The sequence below is a fragment of the Sciurus vulgaris genome (assembly GCF_902686455.1).
Source record: "Sciurus vulgaris genome assembly, chromosome: 1".
Taxonomy (NCBI): domain Eukaryota; kingdom Metazoa; phylum Chordata; class Mammalia; order Rodentia; family Sciuridae; genus Sciurus; species Sciurus vulgaris.
In genome coordinates this window covers 178,228,585-178,244,942 of record NC_136461.1, presented here as the reverse complement: position 1 = coordinate 178,244,942, position 16,358 = coordinate 178,228,585, and positions in this window count along the sequence as shown.

Below are 16,358 nucleotides of genomic sequence, written 5' to 3'. Positions count from 1 at the left end.
GTCCTCCCCAGGCAGCCCTGCGCACTCCGGTGGTGGGCTCCTGCCACAGGGCCAGCTTCTCCAGCATCTCGGAGCAGGCCCCCCAGTGAGAGCCTTTCTGCACAGAGCCAAGCTTCAATTCCCTGAACCAGGGCGGCGAGTTCCTGCCCACAGGTTGCTTCAGGGACCAGGACAGGGCAGCCAGGGATTTCCCCAAGCAGCCGGCAGCCCAGCCCCCTCTGGCGGGAAGTGCCTTTCCAGGCTAGCTTCTCGGAGCAGACTGCCCAGTGAGATACTTTCCACACAGAGCCAGCCACAAGTCCCCAAGCCAGCGGTGACCTCCGGCCCGCAAGCAGCCTCTGGGACCAGGGCAAGGCAGCCAGAGACCTCTCCAGGTGGACCTGCCCCCTGGCCCCCCCAGCCGCAGGCTTTTTCCATGAGGCTATCCAAGATGGCGGACTAGAGGGTGACCGCATCTCCAGTCGCTCCAGAACCCAGGATTCAAGAAGGGGAGGCACTGAGAGACTCGGACTAAAATAGAGCCTTGGGGTGAGTCTCCCCTACCCAGTGAAGGCTAGCTTCCCAGAGAAGACCACACAGTGAGAGCCTTTCTACACAGAGCCAGCTCCAAGTCCTGGAACCAGTAGTGGGTTAGGGGCAGCTTTCTTCAGAAGCACTGCATTATCAAGTTACTCCAAGACTTCAGGCTACTGAAGGCAGGAAGGTGATACACTGGAAATCTACAGGGACACTATAACCCAATAGAGGAATTCTGCAATATCACAAAGTCCCACTGACATCTGACCAATATGAGAAAACAAGGGAAGAAAATGTCCCAAACAAACCTAGATACTATATCAATAAAACCCAATGACAGCACAACAGAAGAAATGTCAGAAAGGGAGTTCAGAATGTACATAGTTAAAACAATCAGGGAAGCAAACGAGGAGATGAAAGAGCAAATGCAGGCATTGAAGGAGGAGATGAAAGAGCAAATGCAGGCATTAAATGATCACACCAATCAACAGTTAAAGGAGCGAATACGGGAATCAAGAGATCATTTCAATAAAGAGTTAGAGATATTGAAAAAAAAAACAAACAGAAATCCTTGAAATGATGGAAACAATAAACCAAGTTAAAAACTCCATAGAAAGCATAACCAATAGGATAGAACACCTGGAAGACAGAACCTCAGATATTGAAGATAAAATATTTAATCTTGAAAACAAAGTTGGCCAAACAGAAAAGATGGTAAGAAATCATGAACAGAATCTACAAGAATTATGGGATATCATGAAAAGGCCAAATTTAAGAATTATTGGGATTGAGGAAGGCTGAGAGAAACAAACCAAAGGAATGAACAATCTATTCAATGAAATAATATCAGAAAATTTCACAAATCTGATGAATGAAATGGAAAACCACGTACAAGAGGCTTATAGGACTCCAAATATACAAAATTACAACAGACCCACACCAAGTCACATTATTATGAAAATACCTAACATACAAAATAAAGACAGAATTGTAAAGGCCATGAGAGAAAAGAATCAAATTACATTCAGAGGGAAACGAATAAGAATATCAGCAGATTTTTCAATCCAGACCCTAAAAGCTAGAAGGGCCTGGGACAACATTTACCAAGCCCTGAAAGAAAATGGATGCCAACCAAGAATCTTATACCCAGCAAAACTTACTTTCAGATTTGATGATGAAATAAGATCCTTCCATGATAAACAAAAGCTAAAGGAATTTACAAAAAGAAAGCCAGCATTACAGAACATTCTCAGCAAAATATTCCATGAGGAAGAGATGAAAAACAACGATGCAAATCAGCAACGGGAGGAACTAGCCTAAAGGAATAGCCAAATAAAGGGGAAACCAAATGATGTCAAAAAACAAAAATGAGGACTTGGAGCCACCACTTGGGCTCTGGCGGCTGCCCAGGGGAGGAGTGGCGAGGAGAGCTGTGTGGACTCAGAACACCGGGGCCTGCCCTGAGGAGGAGGAGGAGGAACGTGGCCACTTGGATTCGGAGTGACTGCACCAGAGCTGCAGGCGGTTGCCAGAGGAGAAGCCACGCGGCGAGCTGTTTGGACTCAGAATGACGCTTCTGAACCCCGGGGCCTGCCCTGAGGACGAGGAGGAGGAAGAGGAGCGCGGCCGCTTGGATTCGGGTGATTACACCAGAGCTTCAGGCGGTTGCCAGAGGAGGGGCTGTGTGGCGAGCTGTTTGGACTCAGACCACTTCTGAACCCCAGGGCCTGCCCGGAGGAGTAGGAGGAGGAGGAGGAGGAGCGCAGAGGGTCGTGTGGACTCGCAGTGACTGCATTAGCGCTCCAGGTGGCTGCTCAGAGGAGAAGGCGAGTGGTGAGTTGTTTGGACTTAAAGTGACAGCTCCTGAACACAGGGGGGCTCCCTGGAGGAGAAGCGTGGTGGGTCGCTTGGTCTTGAGTGGCCGTACCAGAGCTCCGGGCGGTTGCCCAGAGGACCAGTGCTGCGGGTCACGTGGATTCAGAGCCACTCAGAGCGACTGCTCCTGAACACCCGGGGGGTTATCTGGAGAAGGAGGAGGAACGGGGAGGGTCACTTCGACTCGGAGTGATTGATTGCCCCGGGCTACGGGTGGTTGGTGGGAGGAGGAGGCACGAAGTGAGTTTCTTGGACTCCTAGTGACCGCACCGGCATACTGGGCGGCTGTCTGGAGGAAGAGGCCTGTGGCGGGTCTCTGGGACTCAGAGCGATTGTTCGGGGCCCCAGGTGGCTGCTCAGAGGAGGGGCCACACAGCCAGGCGATTAGGTGCTGAGCAGGGTCCCAGGATCTAGGAGGCTCCTGGGTGGAAGAGCCGCACAGAGACAGGCTTAGGGCGGAGCGAAGGTTCCAGGCCTGTGGGCAAATTCTCTGAGGAGGGGCAGCCTAAGGAGATTCATCTGCGAAGGGTGAGGCTCCCAGGCCCAGGAGGTAGGGCCGGGCCCCTGGGAACTTTGCAGAGGAAGGCAGCCCAGCCCAGGCGGTAGCTGTAAATTGAGGGGAACCTCTAGGAGGGAACTGACCAGCGAGACCTCCCCACCGGGTGAGTCTTCCCTAGCGGGTGAGGTTCCCCCACAAGGACGGTAAAACCAGAGACTCAGGCCCAAACAGGCCTTGCCTCAGCCCGCAGCCTAGGTCCCCTTTGGATGACCATTGGTCAACAAGTGGAGGCACCTCTGCCCACTAGCAGGGATTATACCCCACCTGAAGGCCACCACTCCTAGAGAGGCAGCTTCCTTGTGGAGCACCGCATTATCAACGTCCTCCAAGACTTCAGCCTACTGAAGGCTAAGGGGGGATATATATAGAAATCTTCAGGGACATTGTAAGTCAATAGAGGAAATCTGCAATATCTCAGCGGTCCTCTGATACCTGAACAATATGAGAAAACAAGGAAAGAAAATGCTGCAAACAAATCTAGATGTTACATCAATAAAACCCAATGACAGCATGGCAGAAGAAATGACAGAAAAGGAGTTCAGAATGTACATAATTAAAATGATCACAGAAGCAAACGATGAGATGAAAGAGCAAATGCAAGCATTGAATGATCACACCAATCGACAGTTAAAAGAGCAAATACATGAAGCAAAAGATCATTTCAATAAAGAGTTAGAGATATTGAAAAAAAACCAAACAGAAATCCTTGACATGAAGGAAACAATAAACCAAATTAAGAACTCCATAGAAAGCATATCCAATAGGATAGAACACCTGGAAGACAGAACCTCAGACATTGAAGACAAAATATTTAACCTTGAAAACAAAGTTGAACAAACAGAGAAGATGGTAAGAAATCATGAACAGAATCTACAAGAACTATGGGATATCATGAAAAGGCCAAATTTAAGAATTATTGGGATTGAGGAAGGTCTAGAGAAACAAGCCAAAGGAATGAACAACCTATTCAATGAAATAATATCAGAAAATTTCCCAAATCTGAAGAATGAAATGGAAAATCAAGTTCAAGAGGCTTACAGGACTCCAAATACACAAAATTACAACAGACCCACACCAAGGCACATTATAATGAAAATACCTAACATACAAAATAAAGACAGAATTTTAAAGGCTGTGAGAGAAAAGAACCAAATTACATTCAGGGGGGAAACCAATACGCATATCAGCAGATTTTTCAATCCAGACCCTAAAAGCTAGAAGGTCCTGGAACAACATTTTTCAAGCCCTGAAAGAAAATGGATGCCAACCAAGAATCTTATACCCAGCAAAACTTACCTTCAAATTTGACGATGAAATAAAATCCTTCCATGATAAACAAAAGCTAAAAGAATTTACAAAAAGAAAGCCAGCATTACAGAACATTCTCAACAAAATATTCCATGAGGAAGAGATGAAAAACAAAGACGCAAATCAGCAAAGGGAGGAGTTATCCTAAAGGAATTGTCAAATAAAGGAGGAAACAAGTTGTGTCAAACAAATAAATAAACAAAATTTTAAAAATGAACCAAATGACCGGGAAATCAAATCATTTCTCTATAATAACCCTGAATGTTAATGGCCTGAATTCATCAATCAAAAGACATAGACTGGCAGACTGGATTAAAAAGAAAGATCCAACAATATGTTGCCTGCAAGAGACTCACCTCATAGAAAAAGATACCCATAGACTAAAGGTGAAAGGATGGGGAAAAACATACCATGCACATGGACTCAGCAAAAAAGCTGGAGTATCCATCCTCATTTCCAATAATGTGGACTTCAAGCCAAAGTTAGTCAGAAGGGATAAAGAAGGTCATTTCATACTGCTTAAGGGAAGCATAAATCAGCAAGATATAACAATCATAAACATCTATGCCCCAAACAGTGGCTCATCTATGTATGTCAAACAAATCCTTCTCAATTTCAGAAACCAAATAGACCACAACACAATAATACTAGGTGATTTTAACACGCCGCTCTCACCACTGGACAGATTTTCCAGACAATAATTGAACAAAGAAACCATAGATCTCAATAACACAATCAATAATTTAGACTTAACGGACATTTATAGAATATACCATCCAACCAAGAGTGAATACACTTTCTTCTCAGCAGCACATGGATCCTTCTCTAAAATAGACCATATATTATGCCACAAAGCTAATGTTAGCAAATACAAGAAGATAGAGACACTACCATGTATTCTATCAGATCATAATGGATTGAAGTTAGAAATAAATGAAAGAGTAAAACACAGAAACTATTCCAACATCTGGAAATTAAACAATATGCTATTATATGATGAATGGATAACAGAAGATATTAGGAAAGAAATTAAAAAATTCTTAGAGGTAAATGAGAACAAAGAAACATCATATCAAAATCTCTGGGACACTATGAAAGCAGTACTTAGAGGGAAATTTATTTCATGGAGCGCATTTAAAAAAAGAAGTAAAACTCAACAAATAAACAACCTAACACTACAGCTCAAAGCCTTAGAAAAAGAAGAACAGAACAGCACCAAAAGTAGTAGAAGACAGGAAATAGTTAAACTCAGAGCTGAAATCAATGAAATTGAAACAAAAGAAACAATACAAAAAATTGACAAAATAAATAGTTGGTTCTTCGAAAAAATAAACAAAATTGATAAACCTTTAGCCACACTAACAAAGAGAAGACGAGAGAAACCCAAATCACTAAAATTCGGAATGAACAAGGAAATATCACAACAGACAGGATGGAAATACAAAACATAATTAGAAGCTATTTTGAAAATCTATACTCCAACAAAATAGAAAATTTCAAAGACATCAACAGGTTTCTAGAGACATATGAATTGCCTAAACTGAATGAGGAGGACATAAACAATTTAAATAGACCAATTTCAAGTACTGAAATAGAAGAAGTCATCAAAAGCCTACCAACAAAGAAAAGTCCGGGACCAGATGGGTTCTCAGCCGAGTTCTACAAAACCTTTAAAGAAGAGCTCATTCCAATACTTCTCAAAGTATTCCATAAAATAGAAGAGGAGGGAACCCTCACAAACTCATTCTATGAAGCCAATATCACACTGATACCTAAACCAGACAGAGACTCATCAAGGAAAGAAAATTTCAGACCAATATCCTTAATGAACATCGACGCAAAAATTCTCAACAAAATTTTAGCAAATCGCATACAAAAATATATTAAAAAGATAGTGCACCATGATCAAGTGGGTTTCATCCCAGGGATGCAAGGTTGGTTCAACATCAGGAAATCAATAAACGTAATTCACCATATTAATAGACTTAAAGTCAAGAATCACATGATTATTTCAATAGATGCAGAAAAAGCATTTGATAAATACAGCACCCCTTCATGCTCAAAACACTAGAAAAAATAGGGATAGTGGGAACATTCCTTAACAATTGTAAAGGCCATTTATGCTAAGCCCATGGCTAATATCATTCTAAATGGTGAAAAAACTGAAAGCATTCCCCTAAAAACTGGAACAAGGCAGGGATGCCCTCTTTCACCACTTCTATTCAACATCGTTCTTGAGACTCTGGCCAGAGCAATTAGACAAACCAAAGAAATTAAGGGATACGAATTGGAAAAGAAGAACTCAAACTATCCCTGTTCACTGATGACATGATTATATATTTAGAGGAACCTGGAAATTCCACCAGAAAACTCTTAGAACTCATAAGTGAATTCAGTAAAGTAGCAGGTTACAAGATCAATGCCCATAAATCCAACGCATTTTTATACGTAAGTGATGAATCTTCAGAGAGAGAAATTAGGAAAACTACTCCATTCACAATAGCATCGAAAAAAATAAAATACTTGGGAATCAATCTCACAAAAGAGGTGAAAGACCTCTACAATGAGAACTACAGAACACTAAAGAAAGAAATTAAGGAACACCTTAGAAGATGGAAAGATCTTCCATGTTCTTGGATAGGCAGAATTAATATTGTCAAAATGGCCATACTACCAAAAGTGCTATACAGATTCAATGCAATTCCAATTAAAATCCCAATGGTGTACCTTACAGAAATAGAGCAAGCAATTATGAAATTCATCTGGAAGAATAAGAAACCCAGAATAGCTAAAGCAATCCTTAGCAGGAAGAGTGAAACAGGGGGTATTGCAATACCAGATCTTCAACTCTACTACAAAGCAATAGTAACAAAAACGGCATGGTATTGGTACCAAAATAGAAAGGTAGATCAATGGTACAGAAGAGAGGACACGGACACAAACCCAAATAAATACAATTTTCTCATACTAGACAAAGGTGCCAAAAATATGCAATGGAGAAAAGATAGCCTCTTCAACAAATGGTGCTGGGAGAATTGGAAATCCATATGCAACAGAATGAAACTAAACCCATATCTCTCACCATGCACGAAACTAAACTCAAAATGGATTAAGAACCTCGGAATCAGACCAGAGACCCTGCAGATTATAGAAGAAAAAGTAGGTCCAAATCTTCACCTTGTTGGTCTAGGATCAGACTTCCTTAACAGGACTCCCATAGCACAAGAAATAAAAGCTAGAATCAACCACTGGGATAGATTCAAACTAAAAGCTTTCTCTCAGCAAAGGAACTATCAGCAATGCGAAGAAAGAGCCTACAGAGTGGGAGAATATCTTTGCCAATCATACTTCAGATAGAGCACTAATCTCCAGAATCTATAAAGAACTCAAAAAGCTCTACACCAACAGTACAAATAATCCAATCGACAAATGGGCTAAGGAAATGAACAGACACTTCACAGAAGAAGATGTACAAGCAATCAATAAACATATGAAAAAATGTTCAACATCTCTAGTAATAAGAGAAATGCAAATCAAAACCACCCTAAGATTCCATCTCACCCCAATTAGAATGGCGATTATCAAGAATACGAGCAACAACAGGTGTTGGCGAGGATGTGGGGAGAAAGGTACACTCATACACTGCTGGTGGGGCTGCAAATTAGTGCAGCCACTCTGGAAAGCAGTGTGGAGATTCCTTAGAAAACTTGGAATGGACCCTCCATTGACCCAGCTATCCCACTCCTTGGCCTATACCCAAAGGACTTAAAATCAGCATACTACGGAGATACAGCCACATCAATGTTCATAGCTGCTCAATTCACAATAGCCAGACTGTGGAACCAACCTAGATGCCCTTCAATTGATGAGTGGATAAAGAAACTGTGGTATATATATACAATGGAATATTACTCAGCCATAAAGAATGATAAAATTATGGCATTTGCAGGCAAATGGATGAAATTGGAGAATATCATGCTAAGTGAGACAAGCCAATCTCAAAAAGCCAAAGGACGAATGACATCACTAATAAGTGGAGGATGACACATAATGGGGGGGAGGGAAGGGTTAGTGTTAGGGTTAGAGTTAGGGTTAGGGAGGGGGGCAAGTATGGAGGAAGGAACTACTGTATAGAGGGTAAAGAGGGGTGGGAGGGGTGGGGGGAAGGGAAAAAAATAACAGAATGAATCAAACAACATTACTCTATGTAAATTTATGATTACACAAATGGTATGCCTTTACTCCATGTCCAAACAGAGAAACAACTTTTATCCCATTTGTTTACAATAAAAAAAAAAAAATGAGTCAAATGACTGGGAATACAAATCATATCACAATAATAACCCTGACTGTTAATGGCCTGAACTCATCCATCAAAAGACATAGACTGGCAGAATGGATTACAAAGAAAAATCCAACAATTTGCTGCCTGCAAGATACTCATCTCATAGAAAGAGATACCCATAGACTAAAGGTGAAAGGATGGGAAAAAACATACCATGCACGCGGACACAGCAAAAAAGCTGGAGTATCCATCCTCATTTCAGATAATGTGGACTTCAAGCCAAAACTAGTCAGAAGGGATAAAGAAGGACATTACATACTGCTTAAGGGAAGCATAAATCAGCAAGACATAACAATCATAAATATCTATGCCCCGAACATTGGCTCATCAATGTACGTCAAACAAATCCTTCTCAATTCCAGAAATCAAACAGACCACAACACAATAATACTAGGCGATTTTAACACACCTCTCTCACCGCTGGATAGATCGTCCAAACAAAAATTGAATAAAGAAACCATAGATCTCAATAACACAATCAACAATTTAGACTTAACCGACTTATATAGAATATACCATCCAACAAAGAACGAATACACTTTCTTCTCAGCAGCACATGGATCCTTCTCTAAAATAGACCATGTTTTATGCCACAAAGCTACTGTTAGCAAATACAAGAAGATAGAGATACGACCTTGTACTCTATCAGACCATAATGGACTGAAATTAGAAATAAATGACAGAATAAAAAACAGAAACTTCTCCAATACCTGGAGATTAAATAATACACTATTATATGATGAATGGATAACAGAAGACATCAGGAGGGAAATAAAAAACTTTTGAGAAGTAAACGAGAACAAAGACACATCATATCAAAATCTCTGGGACACTATGAAAGCAGTACTTAGAGGAAGAATTATTTCATGGGGCGCATTCAACAAAAGAAGTAGAAATCAACAAATAAATGACTTAATACTACAGCTCAAAGCCCTAGAAAAAGAAGAGCAGACCAACACCAAAAGTAGTAGAAGACAGGAAATAGTTAAAATTAGAGCCAAAATCAATGAAATTGAAACAAAAGAAACAATCGGAAAAATTAACAAAATAAATAGTTGGTTCTTTGAAAAAATAAACAAAATTGATAAACCCTTAGCCACTCTAACAAAGAGAAAGAGGGAGAAAACTCAAATTACTAAAATTCGGAATGAACAAGGAAATATCACAACAGACACGAGTGAAATACAAAACATAATTAGAAGCTATTTTGAAAATCTATACTCCAACAAAACAGAAAACTTCGAAGACATCAACAAGTTTCTAGAGATATATGAATTATCTAAACTGAATGAGGAGGACATACACAACTTAAATAAATCAATTTCAAGCAACGAAATAGAAGAGGTCATCAAAAGCCTACCAACAAAGAAAAGTCCGGGACCAGATGGGTTCTCAGCCGAGTTCTACAAAGCCTTTAAAGAAGAGCTCATTCCAATACTTCTCAAAGTATTCCATAAAATAGAAGAGGAGGGAACCCTCACAAACTCATTCTATGAAGCCAATATCACCCTGATACCTAAACCAGACAGAGACACATCGAGGAAAGAAAATTTCAGACCAATATCCTTAATGAACATCGATGCAAAAATTCTCAACAAAATCTTAGCAAATCGCATACAAAAATATATTAAAAAGATAGTGTACCACGATTAAGTGGGTTTTATCCCAGGGATGCAAGGTTGGCTCAACATCCGGAAATCAATAAATGTCATTCACCATATCAACAGACTAAAAGTGAAGAATCACATGATTATTTCAATAGATGCAGAAAAAGCATTTGATAAAATACAGCATCCCTTCAGGCTCTAAACACTAGAGAAAATTGGGATAGTGGGAACATTCCTTAACATTGTAAAGGCCATCTACGCTAAGCCCATGGCCAATATCATTCTAAATGGTGAAAAACTGAAAGCATTCCCCCTAAAAGCTGGACCAAGACAGGGATTCCCTCTTTCACCACTTCTATTCAATATTGTTCTTGAGACTCTAGCCAGAGCAATTAGACAAACCAAAGATATTAAAGGGATATGAATTGGAAAAGAGGAACTCAAACTATCCCTGTTCACTGATGACATGATTATATATTTAGAGGAACCTGGAAATTCCACCAGAAAACTCTTAGAACTCATAAGTGAATTCAGTAAAGTAGCAGGTTATAAGATCAATGCTCATAAATCCAATGCATTTTTATACATAAATGATGAATCTTTGGAAAGAGAAATTAGGAAAACTACCCCATTCACAATAGCATCGAAAAAAATAAAATACTTGGGAATCAATCTCACAAAAGAGGTGAAAGACCTCTACAATGAGAACTACAGAACACTAAAGAAAGAAATTAAAGAAAACCTTAGAAGATGGAAGATCTCCCATGTTCTTGGATAGGCAGAATTAATATTGTCAAAATGGCCATACTACCAAAAGTGCTATACAGATTCAATGCAATTCCAATTAAAATCCCAATGGTGTACCTTACAGAAATAGAGCAAGCAATTATGAAATTCACTGGAAGAATAAGAAACCCAGAATAGCTAAAGCAATCCTCAGTAGAAAGAGCAAAGCAGGGGGTATCGCAATACCAGATCTTCAACTCTATTACAAAGCAATAGTAACAAAAACAGCATGGTATTGGCACCAAAATAGACAGGTAGATCAATGGTACAGAATAGAGGACATGGACGCAAACCCAAATAAATACAATTTTCTCATACTAGACAAAGGTTCCAAAAATATGCAATGGAGAAAAGATAGCCTCTTCAACAAATGGTGCTGGGAAAACTGGAAATCCATATGCAACAGAATGAAACTAAATCCCTATCTCTCACCCTGCACAAAACTCAACTCAAGATGGATCAGGGACCTTGGAATCAGACCAGAGACCCTGCATCTTATAGAAGAAAAAGTAGGTCCAAACCTTCAACTTTTTGGCTTAGGATCAGACTTCCTTAACAGGACTCCCATAGCACAAGAAATAAAAGCTAGAATCAACCACTGGGATAGATTCAAACTAAAAAGCTTTCTCTCAGCAAAGGAAACTATCAGTAATGTGAAGAGAGAGCCTACAGAGTGGGAAAATATCTTTGCCCCTCGTACTTCAGATACAGCGCTAATTTCCAGAATCTATAAAGAAAAAAAAAAAAACTCTACACAAAGAATACAAATAATCCAATCAACAAATGGGCTAAGGAAATGAAGAGACACTTCACAGAAGAAGATGTACAAGCAATCAACAGATATATGAAAAAATGTTCAACATCTCTAGTAATAAGAGAAATGCAAATCAAAACTACCCTAAGATTTCATCTCACCCCAATGGTGATTATCAAGAACACAAGCAACAATAGGTGTTGGCGAGGATGTGGGGGAAAAGGTACACTCATACATTGCTGGTGGGGTTGCAAATTAGTGCAGCCACTCTGGAAAGCAGTATGGAGATTCCTCAGAAAGCTCGGAATGGAACCACCATTTGACCCAGCTATCCCACTCCTTGGCCTATACCCAAAGGACTTAAAATCAGAGATACAGCCACATCAATGTTCATTGCTGCTCAATTCACCATAGCCAGATTGTGGAACCAACCTAGATGCCCTTCAACTGATGAATGGATAAAGAAACTGTGGCATATATATACAATGGAATATTACTCGCCATGAAGAATGATAAAATTATGGCATTTGCAGGCAAATGGATGAAATTGGAGGATATCATGCTAAGTGAGATAAGCCAATCTCAAAAAACTAAAGGATGAATGATCTCGCTGATAAGCGGATGAGGACATATAAGGGGGGGTATGAGGGGTTAGCGTAAGGGTTAGCGTTAGGTTTAGGGTTAGGGATAAGGAGGGTGGTAAGAATGGAGGAAGGAAGGACTGTATAGAGGGAAAAGAGGGGTGGGAGGGGTGGGGGGGAAGGGAAAAAAATAACAGAATGAATCAAACAACATTGCCCTATGTAAATTTATGATTTTTAATTAAAATAAATAAATTTTAAAAAATACTCAGCACCACATAAAAATAAATACAATAAACATATTGTATCCATCTATGACTCAAAATTAAAAAAAAAAAAACAGTTCTTCCAGTTTTAAATTCAGCATCCTTTCTTTCATCTTGTATGTGCTTTAAAACAACATATTTTCTAGAACTTACAGCATTTCCACTTACAAAATATAGCACAGTTATTGTATGTGCAAACAATTTTGATTGGTTTCTTTCACCACATAATTAATATATCACATTTACAGAGAGTGCCTTGTTCCCTTTGAAAAAGCCAAACTTTCAATTTTCAGGTCATCAGCTACTGACATCAGAGTCTGACTTTAAACTGTAGAAATTACATATGACATTTAGAACTGAGTAACTATTGTGATTGTTTTTTTGGGTCTGTGGAGAAAATAACACTTATTATGACCTAATGTTATCTTTTCCCTTTTTCCTCAAATAAATCATACTAAGACCCGAGAGCTTCTGTTGTTCTTTATGATTCATTGATCAACCATGAAAGACCAAACCAATCAAATGCTAAAACCTGTAGTACAGTCTTTTCTTGGTTCTCCAGAAGACTGATATCTCCCAGAGAACCCTGGATTTCAACAGAGAGCACTTTCCTCAGGGATTCTTTAGCTCAACCCTTTGCTCTTGATAAATGAAAACATTGAGCTCAGATTGCCTTGCAAAGTCATCCAGCCAGTGGGTAACCAAGAGGGATTTTTAATTTCTTTTTCTGACTTTAAGAATCCCCATTGCAAATTGAGCTGCTATAAACATTGATGTGGTTACATCACTGTAATGTGCTGATTTTAAATCACAAACTAAACTAAGGAGTGGGATAGCTGGGTCAAATGGTGGTTCCTTTCCAAGTTTCCTGAGAAATCTCCATACTGCTTTCCAATGTTTTCACCAATTTTCAGTCCCACCAGCCAATCGATGGAACCAATCTAGATGCCCTTCAACAGATGAATGGATAAATGAATGGAGATGAATGCAGATGAATAGAGCTGGAGAATATCATGCTAAGCAAAATAAGACAATCCCCAAAAACCAAAGGCCATATGTTTTCTCTGATATATTGTTGTAAATTCATAATAGGGGGGCACCCTAGGGAAAAATAGAGGTAGGCAGAGGGGAGTGAAGGGAGAAGAGGGGGTATGGGGGTAGGAACAATAGTAGAATGAATTGAGATTATTACCCTATGTACATATATGATTATATCATGGGTGTGATTCTACATCTTGCATGATCAGAAGAATGAGAAGTTATATTCCATTTATTTATGTGTCAAAATGTGTTCTACTCTCATGTATAACTAACTAGAACAAATGAAAAATTAATTAAATAAAATAAGATTGCTGGGTGCAGTGGCACACACCACTAATCTCAGTAGCTTGGGAGGCTGAGGCAGGGAGATTGCAAGTTCAAAGCCAGTCTCAGCAACTTAGTGAGACCCTAAGCAACTCAGCAAGACCCTGTCTCTAAATAAAGTATTAAAAAAGGGCTGGGGATGTGGCTCAGTGGTTGAGCACCCTGGGTTTAATTCCCAGTACCAAAATAAATAAACAATATAAGAAAAAAGAATTCCCATTGCATCATATCCTGTATCAACTCATAGACTGTGTTTGGTGAACTACAGGCTGAATTCTGCTTGTGACTTCTTTTTGCAAATAAAATTTTACTGGAACAGAGCCATGCATTACTTATGGCCTATGTCTGCTTCTCACAACAATGGCAGAGTTGAGCAGTCCCAACAGTGGCCATCTGACCACAAAGCCTAGAATATTTGTGACACAGCCCTTCATGGAAAAACATTTGCTAAGCCCTGTTGTATATCAAGCCTGGTTGAGATTCCTTCTTCTCTGTTCTTAATGCTTTTGGTAGCAGATCCTAGAGTAATATGTAGAAAAAAAGTGGGGTTGGATAGGGAACTGTGGAAAGAAAAGAGTTTTCATTTCCTTATATAGTTTGGGAGAGGAAGTATAAAGCAAGTTTATAAATGTCATTTCATTAAATTCTCAAAAAGATGCCATGAGATGGGTATTTTAAGTCTTGTGCTGTAAGCAAGAAAACTGAGTCTCAGAAAGATAAGATCTAAGTTGCTTAAGTTTATGTCACTGACAACTAGAGCAAGGATTTGAACCCAGCCCTCCCCATTTTAAAAATCTCTGTTCTTTCTTCTGTGATTGTCATGTGATTATCAGAGTCAAGATTATATTCCATTAAAAAAAATGAACTACTTTCACCTAAACTGAAATAATTCAATTTAAAAAATAACATTTGGTACCAAATCATATTTAACAAAGAGTTAACTCATTCTTGGTACTATCATGGGTTTTGTTTTTGCATGGTGCCCATTGGTACGAGTGGGGGAGTTGAACTGCAGAAGATGAAGATGATACATTTCTTACAAGTCATTAGCATTTTGCATTATTGGAAGAACTTAACAACTTGGTTACAGGTAGATGGAAGTCCTGTGTGGATACCCACATAATTAATTGCACAAATAGCATCTAGATATGTTTAATCAACAATCCTCATCTCCAAGGGTTGCTAAAATTCCCCAAATTAGAGTTACCAAAGTTGCCTAATCATCCAAATCACTTGTGAAATTCTTTAAAATATAGGTTCCAAGGACTCTTCTCTGACTATCTAAGTCAGTAATCTGGGTTTAGGTTTGGGAACTGTAATTTTAGTCTTTTTCAACTTCTGCAGGTAACTCTGATGATCAGCCATCTTTGGAAACCATTATTTTAGAAATGTAATGAGGAAATTTTACTCTCAAAGAGAAACTCAGCTATGACAAGAAGCCAATGAGGACATCAGGTTGAAACTTGAAAGACCCTAACAAACTACAGCCGCCAAATTGGAATTTGTGAGATGGGAAATGGTGACTTAAAACTATAATACAATATACTTTCAAAAGCCCTAAAATTAGAGATGAAAAAAGGAAGTTTTATGAAATTACCTCAGGCAGGATCTTTCTGCCTCTCCCAGGTTAACAGAGCACATTTCACAGCAAAATCTCAAGAAATTTAACTAACCATTCATTTAAATCTTAAGTGGATAAGCTGCAATTAAATAAGCATTTTATGTCCAAGTAAGATTCACCCTAATGAGCAACTCTAAATCCTATTTTCAAGATCAAAATTGCCTTTTGCGACAGGGTCTCTTTTCCAGTGTGTCCTTCCAAGGGAGGAGCACTTCAGACTGAGGGCAAATGTGCCTAACAGATGAAGACAGCAAATCCTGTGATCCGTTAAAAGTCACTGGAGAAAACAGAGATTGCTCCTTTAGGAAGGGAGAGATGATTTCAAGAAAATAAAGACCCTTTATCACCCTGCCAGTGACCCTCCTACAGAGGGCGACAGAGAACCCACACGTGGTTTCCTAACACCGCCCCATTCTGCTGCCTGGGTGCTTCCTTTTGCATATTTTTACTTATTGGCTAAGCATCTGTACAGCTCCCTGACCAGTCTGGAAGCAAAGGCATGTTCTCCAAAGGCAGAAGCCAAGAGGGACTTCAGGACATCACCAGCATCTCCTATGTAGCTCTGTTCAAATGTCTGTCTGTATCAGATGTTGGTGATGCTGTTAGGTAAATAAGTATTCCACTTAACTCATAGAATGTAGAAGCTCAAAAGCAAGCAATCCTCTCCAAAAATTGAGCATTTGATTCTTTGCCTTAATGAATGTGCAGTAGGAATATGGGGAATGTCTGTAGGATGAATAAATTCAAATCATATACACAGATTCACACATTGTAT